This window comes from Lissotriton helveticus, chromosome 3_1 (assembly GCF_964261635.1).
Source record: "Lissotriton helveticus chromosome 3_1, aLisHel1.1, whole genome shotgun sequence".
Taxonomy (NCBI): domain Eukaryota; kingdom Metazoa; phylum Chordata; class Amphibia; order Caudata; family Salamandridae; genus Lissotriton; species Lissotriton helveticus.
This window is the reverse complement of record NC_136061.1, coordinates 1,462,356,048-1,462,373,168: the sequence shown is the minus strand read 5'-3', so window position 1 is coordinate 1,462,373,168 and position 17,121 is coordinate 1,462,356,048.

The window sequence follows — 17,121 nt, the reverse complement described above, 5'->3', positions numbered from 1 at the left end:
GCATGGCTGCCTCAGCGACGAGGCATCCCAGCGCAACCAGAAACCTAATCAGAACAGGAGAACATAGCAAGCAAGGGATATCACAGTGTGGGGAACAGCCAAGTCTTCAGGGACTTGCGAAATGGCAGAAGATTCGGACTGGCACGAATGCAAACTGGAAGGGAATTCCACAGGTTGGCTGTCAGGAGGCCAAACGACCGCCCCCCCGCCCTTGTTTCCTAACACAAAGGACACAGACCAAACCTTGATTGGTTGATCGTAAGGCTCTACTAGGCAGGTAAGGCTTCAACAGGCCCAGTAGCCCCACTGGGGCTTGAAGTCGCAAGATTTTGTGCGCAATACAGAGCGCCTTGAACTGGATGCGAGCTTCGATTGGCAGCCAATGCAGTTTTACAAGAACGTGGGCCACAGAGAGCGATTTAGGGAGAGCCACTAACATATGTGATGCTGCGTTCTGGACCCTCTGCAAGCATTTGATGCTAGCTTTATTAGCACCAAGATATAGGGCATTGCCATAGTCTAGCCTGGCCAAGATGGAAGCTTGAAGGATGGTCTGGCGTACTCCGGGAGGGAAGAAACCAAGCAAAGGTCTCAACCCTCTCAGAAGCCCAAAACAGACAGAAGCTACAGCTTTTGTCTGCTTATCGAAAGTCAGACCGGTATCGAACCAGACGCCCAAGTTCTTCACCGTCTCCTTTGGTACCGGTGCAAGCTTTAAATGGTCGGGCCACCATTTCTCTGACCAGAGTCCCTGGTCCTTCCCATACAACAAGATCTCAGACTTGCTGGCATTTAGTTGAAGGTAATTCGCCTTCATCAAGCCGAGATAGCTCTTAGATCATCTTTAAAATTTTCCAGATTTGTCCTACATTTTTTGGAGAAGGCAATCACCAACTGGATATCGTCGGCATACGACACCAAAGTCAGCCCTCTGTCTCTGGCCACTGTCGCCAGAGTTCCCACAAACAAATTGAACAGAAGGGGACTCAGGATAGAGCCTTCAGGAACCCGTCTGCCCAGAGCATGTACATGCGAGTGGAACGGCGGCACGGACACTTGGAACGACCGTTCAGACAGAAAGGACCAAACCCATTCCAAAGCAGCATCCCTAATACCAATCGTCCAAAGGCGATGAAGGAGAATCTCAAGGGACACCGTGTCGAATGCAGCACTTAGGTCCGCTGATTCGGCCGCTGATTCGGCCGCATCCAACCTACTTCGAATCGATTCCGTAACCGCCAAAAGGGCAGATTCCGTGCTATGGCGGGGGCAGAACCCATGTTGAGATGGGTCGAAGATGTTATGCTCATCAATGTAGTTGGATAAGATAACATTACGTGGGCCTCAACCACTTTCGCCATAAACGGGAGCTGTGATATTGGGCGATAGTTGCCCGGGTCCTCAGGGTCTAGAGATGGCTTTTTCAACAGTGGGATGAACTTTGCGTGCTTCCAAGCCCTTCGAACGGAGGCTGACTTCAGCGAAAGGTTAAGGCAAGGTAAAACACCCAGGCAAAACAAGGAAAAACAATCTGGCAGAGTCAAATTATAATGAAATAAAGTTTAATAAACAAGAACGAAACACAAGAAAAAAAGCAATAACAACAATACAATATGATAACATATAGAATTTAATTATAAAAAAGTTTTTGATATAAACATGTTCAATATTTCATAAAAAAAGAATAAAGTATATTTTAAAAGTTCATTAAAACAAAGACAGGTTTTCAATCACAATAGTACACAAAATTCCGGGAAATGTTAGACTATTGATAATTCCCAGAATTGATTGAAGGTACTGAAGTCAGCGAAAGGTTAACCAGTTCTAAGGCCACTCGGGAGATAAGAGGTAGGATCTGCCGGAAGTGACTTGCTGCCAGCGGGTCCGCAGGCGAGCCAGATTTAACCTTGGCGCTTATAGTCTGGAATTCTTCCAGCGACAGCAATGGCAGGAAGACCAAGCCATTATTCGCCGCATTAGCTGGCCCTGCTAACTCGAAGTTTACCTTAAATGTATCTCCAGAAGAAAGGTTGTGATAGATCTGATCCACTTTACCCACAAAGTGGAGTGCTAAGGTCTCGCACTGCTGATTAGAAACGACTGGGGAAGCCCTAACCTGACCAGCGGTGTTCATGTTTTTAAGCAATTTAAGGATAGTTTTAGTAGGGTTAGAGCTTATCAGAATTTGGTCAGCTACAAATTCTGCCCGGGTTTTACGGATCAGCTTATGATAATCCTTTACTACCTTGCGGTATACCACTTTAGCCGATGGTTCATAAGAGCGACGCCATGCGCGTTCCAACTGCTTGCATCGCTTTTTTGCATGCGTTAGAAGGTCAGAAAACCAAGGATTAGACAGAACGCTGCCTTTTCCTCCCCACTTAGCCGGGATGCAGCTATCCAGGCCGGCAATCAGCCAGTCTTGAAAGCACATCTGCGCTTCCTCGATGTCAGAAGGGAGCTGAGATCTGAATTCCGCTAATCGCTTAGCGAGCTCCTCCTGCTCAAGTTTATGCCATGGCCGTTTTACCACAGCAGCCGTGCGGAGCACATCAACTCTACTCTGCCACCGTAGAGAAAATTGAATGATTGAGTCGTCAGTCCATGTTAGCGGAACCGGGGGGGGACGTTTAGGCAGGCAAGATTAGAAAAAATGGGGTCAAGCAAATGCCCAGCCACATGTGTGCTCTCTGAGACTAATTTGGGCAACTGAAAGGCTTCTAAATCAGCTAAGAAATGTGAAATGTTGACCTTATCCTCCAGTTCGAGGTGCAAATTGAGGTCCCCTACAATGGTAAAATTGGCCGCTTTGCTAGCCATGCTGCCAATTTTATTTGCTAGGTCTTCATAGAAGTTTCCTGAGGGACCAGGGGGTCGATAGATTAAAAGGCCAGACATAGTCAGGTTACAGCTCAACCTTAATTTAAAGAGAGCACCCTCGCAACCCGCAATGTTTTCCTTTACCAAATTAACCGTGACTGTTGCCTTGGCAATTACCGCGATACCCCCCTCTCTGCTCCCCTCTCTATTGACATGATATATCAAGTATCCATCTGCCACAGTGTCCTCAGTTAGCCAGGTTTCTGTGTGAAACATGGCATCCGGGGCCTCGGCCATTAAAAGATCGAACACATCCGCATGATGGCTCACCAAAGAGCGGCAATTTAGACTGAGAAAGTTATATGTAGTGTCCTGCAATGGGCGGGTGGCATGCACCTCCAAGTTAACTCTAAAACTACAATGCTTACACTCAAAATAGGGCTCTTGAAAAGCCCATGCTGGTGATGAGCATCTAGTGGCCAATCTCAGAAGGTCGTCGCGGGTGTACCTAAGCGGCTCGCCCTTTGAAAAATCAGGGGTCCTGGCATCTGGCGCGATCTTGGCACGGACGGGCGCAGACGGGCTTGCCTTAGGCGCACCTTTGGCGCGCCAGCGGCACGCCCGCTGCGCGCGTGCGCCTTAGTGTGGACATTTATAGGATCCCCGGGTGTCGACCAGGTGATTCCCTGGCCACTAGCCAGCTGCCTCGCCCGATCCTCCTCACCCAAGATTTATTTATTTATTTATTTGAACTTTTTACCGCGCACAGCTACCCGCAGTGGGTTTCCCGGCGCTAGGGATAGACTGAAGAAGAAGATGTCAGATAAGCCATCATACATGAACCAACTATTTATGTGAACAACAGCGTTTTCAGTGTTCTGCGAAAGCGAAGAAGACTGGTCTCTAATTTAAGGGCTGTAGGAAGGGCATTCCAATATTTAGGACCAAGATAGGAAAAGGAGCGTCCCCCCATCCTTACCAGCTTAAAACTTGGTACAATGAAATTTCCAATTTCCGAGGATCGCAAAGTACGTTTGGGCCTGTAAGGTTGCACCAGCTTTTGTAGGTATGTAGGTGCAGTGCCTTCCTTTATTCTGAACATGTAGCACAGTGTCTTAAACTTTATGCGACTAGCGACCTTAAGCCAATGGAGATCATGCAAGGCAGGTGCTGCCGAAGTTCTTCTAGGAACATTCTTCAGAAGTCGCGCAGCCGCATTTTGTACCACCTGTAATGTTTTAACAGTGGCTACATCAGCCCCCAAATATAATATGTTCCCATAGTCCAGGCGAGATGTTATCAATGCCTGGACAACCGTTCTACAGGAAGGGATGGGAAGCATCCATAGGATCTTTTGTAGCCACCTGAGGGTAGAAAAACAGGTTGCCGCGACCTTAGTGGCCTGCTGCTTCATTGTTAGCTTGTCGTCAATTTGGACACCCAAATTGCGTACAGCATGTGTGGGCACAGGAAGTGAGCCCATCTCATTTGGCCAATGTTGAGGGCCCCAGAGGTTCTTGTTTTTCCCCAGAATGACCACCTCTGTCTTCTCCCCATTCAGTTTGAGATAGTTTCTCTGCATCCAGTCTGCCACAAGAATGAGGCCAGATTTTAGTGCGGAGGGATTATTCTCGTCTCTCCCTGATAGGAAGAAGACAATCTGGGTGTCATCTGTGTAAGAAAACAGAGTCAGCCCCGCCTGCTCAACGATGTTAGCCAAGGGTTTTACATATATATTGAACAATAGGGGGCTGAGTATTGACCCCTGGGGGACACCCAGCGCTGATGGACAGACCGCTGATGCCGCCTTAGCGGAAAATACTTGAAAGGTTCGCTCCCCAAGAAAGGAGGCCACCCAAGCTAAGGCCGTACCAGTCACACCAAGGGACCGCAGAGAGTCAAGAAGGATGGAATGTGACACGGTGTCGAAAGCTGCGCTCAAATCCAACAGGATGAGTGCCATAGTTTCGCCCTGATCGACACCATGTCGAAGACTCTCTGTCACCCCAAGGAGGGCTGTCTCGGTCGAATAGCGAGTCCGAAAACCTGACTGGGATGGGTGTAGAAAACCAGAACTTTCCACCAATTCAGTAAGTTGGGTGTTAATGTATCTCTCTAACACTTTAGAAAAAGTGGGCAGCAGAGATATAGGACGAAAATTTGCGGGGTTTAAAATATCAGCACCAGTCTTTTTTAACAAGGGCACTACCATCGCGTGTTTCCATGGCTGGGGGATATGAGACTCAGCAAGTGAGGCATTTAGCAATTTGACAAAGATCTGATGGGTAGAGGAATCTAGTTGTTTCAGTATTTTAACCGGAAGTGCATCGCACGGAGAACCAGAGCGCACACTGTTTAGACAAGAAAAAAAAGAAGCATTGTCTAATGGTTGCCATACAGAGAGTTTGGTGACAGCATCGACATTAGCAGATAACTGATTAAGGCCAGATGCAGAGGATGTCGCCACCGGTGGCGAGGTAAAGAGGTCATAAATCATGTCAATTTTCTTGATAAAAAAATCAGCTAAAGATTGACATTGGACCGCGTCAAGCGCGGGAGGCATAGGAGTAGAGTCTGCACCAGTTAGTTTTTTTACAACTGAGAAAAGCATCTTAGGGCAATTTTGTGCGTCTGAAACTACTTTTTTAGTAAAGTCCGCTCTAGCTGTTTTACAGCTTTTGTGATAGCCCTTCAGAGCTTCTCTATAAGCTGCTTTACGAGTAGGAGAATAGTTGAGCCTCCGCTTTCTTTCTAGAGTCTTACATTGAGTGCGGAGGCACTTAAGCTTATCGGAAAACCATGGTGCAGGGGGGTGATGAGGCATGGATTTCTTAAATGTCAGAGGAAGCGTGTAATTAACAGCATTATTTAACCACTGATCAACTGCACAATTTAGTGCAGTGATGGGTAGGTCAGTGTTTGGGAGTGTCCTCAGTAATTGTTTATTAAGTTCTAGCATGTTAATTTTCCCCCAACTGCGTGTCTGTTTATCTTTCCCTTTTGCGATCCTAGCTGCTGTCCGAGTAATATCTAATGAGAAAGGAACAGCATAATGATCGGACCATTCTATTGGGCGTGCTTTCTGGGAGCAGTCCAACTGTAGATTTGACAAGATGGGATCTAATAAATGACCAGCATGGTGTGTAGGCGCAGAATTCAGTAGCTGAATGTTGTAAGCTTCAAGAATAGAAATGAGCTGTTTACTAGATGTACAGTCGAGATCTTCAAGATGGATATTTAAATCCCCAATAATCGTAAAATTGGCTGCTCTAAGTAGTAAAGGGGCCAGGAAATCCGGTAAGGAAGAAACCCAGGGATTGGCATTCCCAGGAGGGCGATAGATTAGTAAGCCTGTCAATGTAAACTGAGGACTAATACTTAACTTAAACAAGGCTGCCTCACATCCTTTAAGAGAGATATCTTCAAATGTACAGGTGTACATAGATTTGAAAATCACAGCTATCCCCCCCCCTTGCCAGAGACCCTATCCTTTCTTACGATAACGTAATTAGGGGGAATTGCAGCGGCAATATCTGGGCCAGAACTATCATGTAACCAGGTCTCTGTGAGAAATACTGCATCCGGTTGTTCATCAATAATAAAGTCGTAAATATTGTACTTGTGTTGTGGGAGAGATCTGCAATTAATACTCCAGAACTGTAAAGGGGAGTGCAAAGAGACAGTTTTTGATACAGCGAGCCTATTTCGTCTGCAATGGCGCCTCAGCGATCTGCAGCTCGCCGGCATTCCCAGAGCAAATCCGCAGTGGTGACATTTAAATTTAGGGAAGGGCAGTGTACACACCGAGCAGTTCAATCTGGAAGTATGACGCCATGAGTATAGTTCCTCTGCGGAATAAGAGAGAAACATAGTGTGAGGAATAAGCAAGAACACAAGGTGACTCAGGAAAAAAACAAAAAAATAAGGGACTTGCCAAAGCCCGAAGCTCGTCAAGCGCGGACGGGCGCAGACGGGCTGACTCAGGCGAGACTCCGGCGCTAGGGACGGCGCTTCCGCGATCGCGACCGCTAGCGCGATAGGATGACCGTATCCTTTTATGGGTTCACTAGAGCACTCACACCACTCTGTGCCACACCAAAGATGGCCGCCGTAGAAAGATTTTCCCAAACCCAGTTAGAGGCAAGAAACGGCCACTAAAGCCCTAAAAAGAAAGCATACATGCGTGCAGGTGTGTTAGGGGTATGCTGTCTGCAACACAAGGTGAAAAATAAAAATTTTAAAATTATAGTAAAAACGAGTAAAATACTCGAACAGCAAGCAAATGCTGGTTTAATGTTGGCTCTTCACTTGTAGCTTCTCCTAAATGATAGCAGGCAAAGAATCTCGCGAATATTGTCACAAGGCTCCTTTTATGGGTTCACTAGAGCACTCACATCACTCTGTGCCACACCAAAGATGGCCGCCGTAGAAAGATTTTCCCAAACCCAGAAGATGGCGCCCAAAGTCCCCTCCTTGCCCTGAGCAGTGGCTCCAAGCGATGACCAGAGGGCAACAACTGTAGTAAAGCGGCGCAGTGACAAAGGTAATTAAAATTCAGTTTCAGTCCCCCAAAGTGAAAAACGAATTTTTGAACAGAAAATACAGCTTAGTTTAAAATAATTTGTCTATGCTCCCGGCTCACGCCTCAGGAGTCAGGAGTCTGGTGGCAGGGAGGAAACATCAACATATATACTGTAAATAGCTTAGAGATGCACCACTTTAGCAACTATCATATGACTGAACTACCAGATGACTGGTTGGTTAACAAATCTCACCATCCTGACTTCTCATACATGGAGTGGTCGGATGTGTACAGGAGTAGGTGGCTAGAGGTTGTAGTATATGTGCTCTGATGCCCGTCTCTGTTGCTTATCACAGTATGTCATTTAAGTTAAAGTGTTCATCTACACCCATGCAGTCTCTTGAACACTCAAGTCAAAATTTAACCAGAGACACTGTTCAATCTGTTTTAATTTTGAAGCCCACACCACATGATTAAAACTAGAAGCACATGCACTGGCCAAAATGCCGACATCTATCATTGCCTAGTAAGGCTTTATGGCCATTTATTCGGGCTGGGGACAAAAATCTTCACCTATTTAATAACTGCACCTTTGTAAAGATAAAATAAAAAGTAATCAGTGGGAAAGGGCCAACCAGGTAAATCCTGAAAAAAATAATTATTGAAAGATAAAAAATAGTGCATGTCAACTTTATATGTTAGACTGAGTAATAAAACACAATTGTACTGGGATGTTTTCCAAAAATCCTTGAGGTGAATGGCTACAAGCAAGTGGTTGGGTAATTCACTCTGTGTAAGAGTAGTTGTGTTACATCTTAACCACCTGGAGGAAAAACACACACATGCCACCATTTACTTATGTTGAGGTACAAGTCCTTGTCTATTTTTTCAAAAAGAGTCTTTTCCTACACTGTTGTGTGATTTTCTTATATTGGCTGGATTCATACTTCCAATTCATCTGCTTGCTTTTTGCAGATCCTTTCTGTTGTTTCTATAGTGTGAACCATCATTTGCAAGCCTAAAGGGAGAGTGCCTACTTTTAGATGTTCTAGTCGGAAGAATCTGTGTTATTCAGTTCGAAAGTGCTTTTTCCGTAATTGAATTAGCTTCTTGGATTCATTTTGTTGCTTGGCTGAAGTACTTAAAGTGATTGTGGAAAAGGGGAAGGGGTAGACATTATTTTCAATATATTTTCATCTGTGAATGAGAGTGTATCCCTTTCTGACATTTTATTTAAGAGGTAACAGGTCACTGCGACCTGAACCATCAACAAATATAGCTTCATTTAATGATGTACTTTGATAAATAACCTCACTGTGATCTAGTCATACAGAGCTTTAGGAGTAGTGAAATGCCGTCTTTCTAAAAGTGCAAAAAGAACAATTGATGGACAGAATGCAGAATAATGTCATACATTCACCCCAGTACAGAGATCTGGGCCTAAATCCATCGTTTGTTTTGCTCATCATGCCATTCCAATTTGCACCCAGCCATATGCAAATCATTCTTAATCCTGCACCCAATAGGAACAGTCCAGCCCGAACTACCAACTCAGGTCCTCCCAGGACTGGAAACAAGCATCCTAGGACCCGTTTCGGGCTTTCAGCCATCAGGCAGGATAGCTTGACTCCAGCAGTATAGGAAGCACAGGACACAAGTCTGGGCATTCCCGTCCCACTTGGGGTGACAAATGCAAAAAGAGCAATTGATTGACAGAGTGCAGTGCAGAACAATGTCATACATTCACCTCAGTACAGAGATCTGGGCCTAAATCCATAATTTGTTTGCTCACCATGCCATTCCAGTTTGGACCCAGTCATATGCAAATCAGCCTTGACCCTGCACCCAATGGGAAAAGTCCACACAAACTGTCAAGCCAGTTCCTCCCTGGACTGGAAACAAGCATCCTAGGACTGGGTTCGGGCTTTCAGCCCTCATCAGACAGGATAGCTTGACTCCAGTGGCATGGAGAGCACGGGACCCACGTCTGGGCACAACCGTCCCACTGAGGGTAGCAAATGCAAAAAGAGCAATTGATGGATAGAATGCAGAACAATGTCATACATTCTCCCCAGTACAGAGATCTGGGCCTTATCCAATTTGTTTTGCTCACCGTGCCATTCCAGTTTGGACCCAGCCTTATGCAAATCAATCTTGACCCTGCACTCGATGGGGACAGTCCAGCCCGAGCTGCCAAGCCAGGTACTACCAGGACTAGAATCAAGCATCTAGGACAGGTTTTGGGCTTTCAGCCCTCATCAGCCAGGATAGCTTGACTCCAGTGACATGGAGAGCACTGGACCCACGTCTGGGCATACCCGTCTCACTCGAGGTGACAATTGCAAAAAGAGCAATTGATTGACAGACTGCAGAACAATGTCATACATTCACCCCAGTACAGAGATCTGGGCCTAAATCTATCGTTTTTTTGCTCACCATGCCATTCCAGTTGGCCCCAGCCATATGAAAATCAGTCTTGACCCTGTTCCTAATGGGAGCAGTCCAGCCCGAACTGCCAAGCCAGGTCCTCCCTGGACTGGAAACAAGCATCCTAGGATGGGTTTTGGGCTTTCAGCCCTCATCAGCCAGGATAGATTGACTCCAGTCGCATGGAGAGCATGGGACCCACGTCTGGGCATACCTGTCCCACTCAGGGTAACAAATGCAAAAAGAGCAAATGTTAAACAGAATGCTGAACAATGTCATGCATTCACCCCAGTACAGAGATCTGGGCCTAAAATCATTGTTTTTTTGATGACCATGTCATTCCAGTTTGTACCCAGCCATATGGAAATCAGTCTTGACCCCGCACCCAATGGGAACAGTCCAGCCCAAACTGTCAAGCCAGGTACTCCCTGGACTGGAAACATGCATCCTAGGACCGGTTTCGGGCTTTCAGTCCTCATCAGCTAGGATGCTTGACTCCAGTGGCATAGAGAGAACGGGACCCACGTCTGGGCATACCCATCCAACTGGGGATAACTAATGCAAAAAGAACAATTGATGGACAGAATGCAGAACAATGTCATACATTCACCCCAGTAGAGAGATCTGGGCTTAAATCCATTGTTTTTTTGCTCACCATGCCATTCCAGTTTGGACCCAGCCATATGCAAATCAGTCTTGACCCTGCACCCAATGGGAACAGTCCAGCTCGAAAACCCAAGCCAGGTCCTCCCACGACTGGAAACAAGCATCCTAGGACCCCTTTCAGGCTTTCAGCCCTCATCAGCCAGGATAGCTTGACTCCAGTGGCGTGGTGAGCATGGGACCCACGTCTGGGCATACCTGTCCCACTCACGGTAACAAATGCAAAAAGAATATTTGATGGACCAAATGCAGACCAATGTCATACATTCACCTCAGTACCGAACTCTGTGCCTAAATCCGTCGTTTTTTTGCTCACCATGTCATTCAAGTTTGGACCCAGCCATATGCAAATCAGTCCTTACCCTGCACCCAATGGGAACAGTCTGTCAGGTTTCGTAGTCCTCAGGGTCCAGATGATGCAATAAGAGGTCCACCCCTTGACATCCCCAAACTCTGACTAAGAAGTCACAGAGCGTTAGGGCGATCAAGTGAGGGAAGGGAAAGGTAGGGAAGAGCAGGGATGAGAACCTATAAAACAAAACAGAGATCAAAACACATACACATATAAGACTACTCTCAGTAAGGTCACACTAAATTCTATAATTACCTTATCCATCAAAGCTATGCACGTCCGTGCATATCTTCAAGTAAGAACAACTGATCATGTTCTGGTGGATAAAGCTATAAGACAGAACATACAGCTAAGCACTTAGACCTCTCACTTTCCTATCACAGAACTCCAATCTGTGTGTGCCTAATGCTCCCTGTATTCTGAGGCCTGCTCACCGGTTCTTGTTGTGGGCATCCGGCTAATTTAATATACAACCAAGTCTCAATAGAAGTAATACATCATAAAGCCCACAGGAAGCAGTTCAGGATAATGGGTCAAACCGATAGCACTTAGAATAGCAGTTTTTATCATAGTCCAGATCACTATACAGTGCTAGTTTCCTCCCTGGTATCCAATGTTGCGCAAAAAGAGTGTTAACTCAAATTGAAAAAAATCCCAAAATCGCTCTTTCTCTACCAGAGTTCAAACTGCGGTTTCCTCACTGCTTTCCCCAGCAATAATAATCCAGTCTTTTAGTGAAAAGAGAAATCAAGTAATCAGAAAAAATGTGGCTTCCGCGATAGTTGCTCCGCAGCGCCTTCAGCCAAAAATTACACGCGTTCACCATCCGGTGTAAATGCCGTCAAATAGAAACATCTCCTTTAGAGAAACCAGGACGCCAGCACTCACCCATACGGTGATGATTCGCATTTCGGTATCCGTCCAAAGCCAGGATTTAGAACTAGCTCAGCCAAGGTAGTAAACGCGGCTTCTTGCTCACCGCTATCATGCCGCCGAAACACTCAAACCCTTCAACTCCCAGAATTACGCACGCACACGTGTGCGTGCAGCGTCGTCTTGTAGACGCTGACTCCTCCTCATCCGCATGTCTCCTGAGATTTGTAATTCTTCAGTAGGGTAGGCGCTCTATGTCATCGTAATCCTGACAAAGTCCAGGCTGAACTGCCAAGCCAGGTCCTCGCTGGACTGGAAACAATCACCCTGGGACCCAATGGATTCAAACTATCCTGGCTGATGAGGGCTGTTAGCCAGAAACCTGTACCAGGATGCTTGTTTACGGTCCAGGGAATATATGGCTTGGCAGTTCGGTCTGGACTGTTCATATGAGGCACAGGGTCAAGACTTATTGGCATATAGCTGTGTCTGAACTTGGGTGGTGAAGTGTGCTAAAGAACTATGATGGATTTAACCAAGATCTGTGACTGGGGGTGAGTGTCTGAATAGTTTCAGCGCTTTGTCCATCATCTCTTTGTGTTTGCTGTGATCTTTTTAAAAGTGAAATTTCTAAAATAGTAAAGTTAAATCCTACTTTGCCAACAGAGAGTATTTATCAATACTGTTCCAACAATATTAAAAATGACAGAGCTACTCCTTCTCAATAAAGAATTACAGTTTAAAAGTCAAGTCAAGTCAAATGGTCTTTATTCGGATATAAGATATCCATAAAAGTACAATCATCACCGCCAATAGGACATAAAATATACAATCATCAGTAACAAAGTACATTAAAAAGTAAAAATAGGGTAGGATAGGTCAAATGTAGCAATCAATAGATAGCATAAAGCCAGTGTGCAAAGGATAGCAATAAAGTGCAAATAAAATACTATAAAAACATGTAACAGACACGAAATCTAGCAGCATCATTGTGCAAAATCGTAAGTTGTAAACTTAGAACTCACTGCAAAATAGGCAAATGTAAACTTCGAACTAAGTGCAAAATAGGCTGTTACATATTTGTTAAATCCTCATAAACAGGCATTGCAAGCAGTATTCTATAAAACTTGTTAAAAGAGCGATTACATGTTTTAAGGTGTGTTCATAGAGGCTCGTGAACGTACCACAGCTTGCAAAAATGAGCCTACTCGAAAAATCATGTCATCACATCCTAGCTGCAGTATTTCTTGATATGCCAAAGTATAACCAATAATGGAATTTGCCTTAAAATAGGGGATTAAGTATTGCAACAAATGCCACATGGACAACACAACTCCTCCAGAAGATTATTAAAACCAATCGGGAAACAAAGTGAATATTTTATTCTGTTGTCCCTAAGGCGGAAAAGCAAACTCCTATTCCATCTCCCAATATTTTTCCTCAGATAGTCCTGTGGCATATGAAAATCATTGCTTGTAGCTGATCGGGGCAAGATGGCCGCTGACCAGTCGCGGGAGTAAGTCGCACTAACCTCTCTCTCCTGACGATAGTGGAATGACTGTGAATACGGCAAAGAATGCGTAGTGAAATCGGCTGGCTAAGGAGCGTCTTTTCCGGATTACTGACCCTGCTGCGCCGTAGAGGTTCATTTAAAGCGTTTCAGGGTTCCTGGGCTGCTTCGGGAGCCGCTTCAAGAACTGTGACCATTAGAGCGGATATGCCTCCACGAGGAGCAAAGCACAAAGAAACCAAGGAGGTAAAGGCGTCGGGTGACTCAGCGAAACTGCCCGATGCCTATGAGGTTACAAGGACACAGGCAGCGAAGATTACAGGCGCTGCAATGGACTCAGCCAGCAAAAACAGGGGAGTGAAAGAAAGGGACGCCGAGCTGAAAGCGGAGCTAAAGGCGGCAGCAGTTGCAAAAAAATACGCTAAAGACACACCGAAAGACAATCTGTCTAAAGCGATGCGGAGAAATACGCTTAGACAAGCCACCTTGGCGGAGGCCTTCTCTGGGTCATCTGGAGTATCCAAGGATCTCGCGGTCCATGGCGGCAGCTCAAGCAGTCCCGGGCACCCAGGCGTATCATCATCCGAGGAGGCGAGCGCATCAGGAACGCCGAGCAGGACGACCACAGATGCGGGGATGACAGAACAGCATGGATCATCGGAGGAGGCTGATTCAATAATGCCTCAGGCAGGAGGGGCCGGAGGTGGATCGGTGGTGAGCGATGATGCGCGCACCTAGGTAAGCCGCGCTGGCCCTGCTGCCGAAACCGAAACTGAAGCTGACAGGTCGGGAAATGCCACGAACGGGCATTCAGCCTTAACTGCGGGAGTAAGTGATACTGGCAAGGGCAAGGGCGTTCAGGTACAAATCGATCATAGACAAGCACCAGACATGTCTCGGTGTCCTCAGTCACCTCTGGAGTGCACTTCGAATACGCCTGGGGTGCGGGGAGAGACGGCGGTTACTGTGGTGAGCGATGGGGCAGGAGCTGCGGTAGATTCAGAGCTAGAGCAGGAAGGCTCACTTAAATAGAAGGATGTCCAGAGAACCCAGGCATCCCAGGTAATGGCTGAAGACGGGCTGCTGCCCCGGGTTCCCCAAGCTACAAGTGCTTTTTTTCCAGCAATGATGATATAGGCACATCCTCAGAAAGTGGAACCTCAGGGGAAAGCTACACAGATAGTTCAGCTTCAGACTCTGAGCCAGATCAATCCGTCTCTTAGGATACAATTCTGCGGGCCTCTCTCACCCAGAAGAATAAACAACAGAGGAGTCGCTTGTGACATAGGAATAAAACCCCAAGCAGCCCCATGCAGGCAGAAACAGCTAAAAAATTGGAATGGGACTACTCGGCCACCTCCAATCTACATCATGAAGAGGATGAGGCGAGAGGTCAGCAGAGGCAGTCGTATATGGTACAGGAGCAAGCACCGACAATGGACTTACTCTATGCTACCCTGAAACAGATGCAGGGGGAAGCTAAAACGGAGAGCAGAAGGGCCAAACAGGCTAACAAGAAAATTCAAAGGTTACTGAGCAAGATGAACAAGTTATACGCTGAGATGGCAGGAAGAGTCACCGAGGTGGAAGAGAGAACGGGGAAGCTGGAAGATGAGGTGACGGGCTGGCAGGAGTTCAAGGAAGCCCAGGAGAAAGCAACAGAGGACATGCAGTGGAAGATGGAGGACTTTGAGAACAGGCAGAGACGCAATAACATCAGACTCCTGGGTATTCCGGAGGGAGCAGAGGGGTAGGATGCAAGGACCTACGTGATCGCACTTCTAAAGGGGGCATTCCCTGAGCTTGAAACATGGAACTGGGATGTGGAGGTCCAGCGGGCTCACAGGTTCCCCCTGACGCAAAAGAAATCCTATGTTACATCTCAGAAGGACAAGCCTAGAGCAATGTTGGTGTTCGTGGGAAACTTTTTAGCCAGACAGGAGATCATGGATAGTGCCAAACCTCAGGCTCGGCGCTCCTTTAATGGAATATCCTTTTTTGTACGTCCAGATTTCTGCCATGTCACTGTGGAGAGGAGGTGGAGGTTAGAGCAAATGATTGACCCTTTCCAAAAGTTAGGTTGCAAAGCATACTTGTTGTTCCCTGCGAGGCTAAAAGTGCTCAAGGATGGCCATACCAGGATGTTTTTTCGGAGGTTAAAGCACAGGTCTTTCTGGTTGATCTAAAGGAAAAGAGGGGCCGGGGAAGTACTTTGCTAGCTACACAAGGGAAAAGATAGAGTTATAAGGACTACATAATTACATGTGTATGTTTTGTTATGTATTCACTTCACTATGTAATTGAATTGTGTTAACTAATTACTTTGAATTCACAGTCAAGGATTTGTTGTTCGAGGTATATTAGTGGGGGGAGAGGCCAGCGACACCCCAGGGGTTAAGAAGCAGTCACATATAGGTCAGGATTTACCTATTCGCCCGTAAAGGGGGGGATGGGGGAGGGGTTCTGAGGGGGGGAGGGAGGGTGTAGGGGGGCACAGGACACAGGGTAAGCGTAAGGGCACAACAGGGCAGGGAGAAAATTCAGGGAGATGGGATCTTACGAACAAGGGTTTTGAGGAGCAGAATGTCAGTAAGAATAGGCAGACAGGAGAAAAAGTGTATTGAGTATTGGGGGATTCAATCTCTGGGCAGTTCAGGAAGAGCTGTTTCTAAGGAATGAAACGTAGTAGAAATAAAAAATCTGCTGTAGATGAGCACGAACATTAAGATATTGACGATGAATGTATGTGGGTTCAATGATAGGTTAAAAAGGCAGAGGGTTGCACTATTGTTGAAAAATACACGGGCAGATTGTATATGTCTCCAAGAGACCCACATAGAAGGCAATAATGCCTTCCTGCTGGAACAGCTATGGTTTCACTTGTTAGCTTACTTAAGACAGGGGGCAAAAACCAGAGGGGTGGCCATCCTAACGAGATTAAACAACATTTCAACTAGGAAAAAACTAGAGGATCAGTGGGGGAAATGGGTGCTGATAGAATGTCTGATTGGGGGGGAGTGGGTCACATTGGCTTTGTTATATGGGTTAACAGAAGATGACCCAGAATTATTTGATTTTCTAGATCTAGAATTGGCCACATGGGCTCCACAGGTGATCCTAGCCGGTGACTTTAACATCAATGGGGCTGCAGGTCTAGGCCTGGATGCTAGGGGACAATATCGAGGCAGGAAAATGAGGGTATGCAGGGCAATTCTCAGTATGGCCGGTAATAATACACTGATGGATGTATGGGGGAAATTGAAACCAGAGGAGACTGGTTTTACCTACTACTCCGCCATGCACAAAAAGTGTGTCAGGCTAGCTTACTTTTTTACCTCATGCTCATAATTATCTAAATTGCAGATGGAAAGACTTCCGCGTATTGTGTCTGACCACAACCCACAAATGTTAAAAATTAAGGACGGGGGTTTTCGTAGGCAGGAAGGGGTCTGGACGTTTGAAAGGGACCTACTGACGGATGAGGACTATGTCACACATATGCACACATGGGTAAAAGAGTTTTGGGAAATTAATAGGGGAAGCACTGCAACAGGGATTGCATGGGATGCCTTTAAGGCTTGGGTTTGGGGCGAAACTCTCAGTTTTAGTTTGTCTAAACAAAAAAAAGAGCGGATTAGATCAGAGCAATTAAGTATAGCCTTTTTAGAAGCCGAGCAGAGGTTGGCACAGGCTATAATTGAGGGGAGACATATTGAACAGAATCTCTTGAATGTTACATTGGCAAAAGCAGAGGCAGAGGAAAGGATAGCAACCAAGGCGGCCAAGATCTTTGCAGCACAGAGGGAAAAATGTTATGAATACAGCGAGAGGGTGGGACACACACTTGCAATACGGACAAGACAGAAGGTAGCCAGGGGAGAAATCAAAGAAATAAAGGATAGCAGGGGCAACATGGTCTCAGATACGGAGGAAATTAGGGAAGTCTTCCGGCAG